Here is a 1316-nt window from a genome sequence, read left to right as displayed (position 1 = left end):
ATGTAAGGATACATTGATAGAAAGAGTTATTGGTTTGTTCAAATTTAAAATCAACAATGTATTTTTAAATTCCAGCTGTGATAGTCATGAAAAACTAATGCCTGTTGTCCTGGAGAGAAAATATTACTACATACTATCAAATACACAGGTAAGTGATGTCCAAACTACCAAGCTGAGGTAGTCTTTGACACAGCGCTTCTTTTGCAAATCACCAAATATGACTGGTGGTAACAAAGTGGTCTGACTTTGGCTCGTGGTCACAATTTTACATTAAGTTCAATGAACAAAAGAGGTATTTTGAGTTTCTATTATTGCACCCACAGAGATAACTGTGTTTCATTCATATGTTCTGATGCATCAGTAGATCTCAAAGCACTATAAAATGGTCTCATATATATTTGGGATAAGAGCCACAGATACAGAGATGTATTGAAAGTCTTCCACCAGACCAGTAGCCAAAACAGAACCAGAAACCGAGGGTTTCAATCTTAAGGTTTTACTATGCTTTCTATTTGTAAGAATATCCTAGTATGTACTTAGAAAGTGCTTAAGAGGAAGTTCATACAAGGAAAGTACTAAGATGAGTGGCGTGGTTCATATCTACAGGAGGCACTGAATAATGAATATTAAACTATAGAAATGACAGTTGTGTGTCTTGCTATTTTTTGTTCCCTCCTAAATAGCTTTTAAAAAAAATATTATCCATTCCTCCATTTCACAGGCAAAGGAGTTTAGACTTTAATACTCAAAACCCCACAGTAATTAATTTTTGTCTCCAAATTCCACCTCTTTGTTAATACCAATCCAGTCTGAACAGATGCTGGCTCTTTTGTTTGGGTTAGGAAATTCTTACACCCTTATGTGCAGTACAGTAGTTAAATAACCTGTGTGCAAGCCCTTAAAGCTGTGTTACAAAATATTGCCTTTCCACTAGCTGATAACATGTCAAAAGCAATAGTACACCCTGCTGTGGGACTCCCTTCACAGTCTTGACTTCTTTTTTTTTGTTGTTTTCTTTTGTGCATGAGTATGTCTGTGTATTGAGAGTGGTGGTGTTTGTTGGGTGTTGCTGCTATTTTTTGGTTTGTTCTGCTTGAAGCTGATGGATTGGTTTCTGGAACTGGTATAGGGAGTAGGCTGCATGTGCTTGGTGTAAGAAAGGCCAGAAGGGTGGGACTGTGGGCACTAAAGCAAGAAATGGGGATGAGCCTCTCAGTAGAGGCTGTAGCATGGTTAAAATCTTCACTGATAAAAAGATATTCCTTAGCAGTAATCTCCCGAATTCAGTGGAAGTCTCTGCCCTCTACTGGCATTCC

The sequence above is a fragment of the Corvus brachyrhynchos genome, unplaced genomic scaffold (assembly GCF_000691975.1).
Source record: "Corvus brachyrhynchos isolate BGI_N302 unplaced genomic scaffold, ASM69197v1 scaffold80, whole genome shotgun sequence".
In the NCBI taxonomy this organism is placed as follows: Eukaryota; Metazoa; Chordata; class Aves; order Passeriformes; family Corvidae; genus Corvus; species Corvus brachyrhynchos.
Note: the sequence above shows the minus strand (reverse complement) of the source record.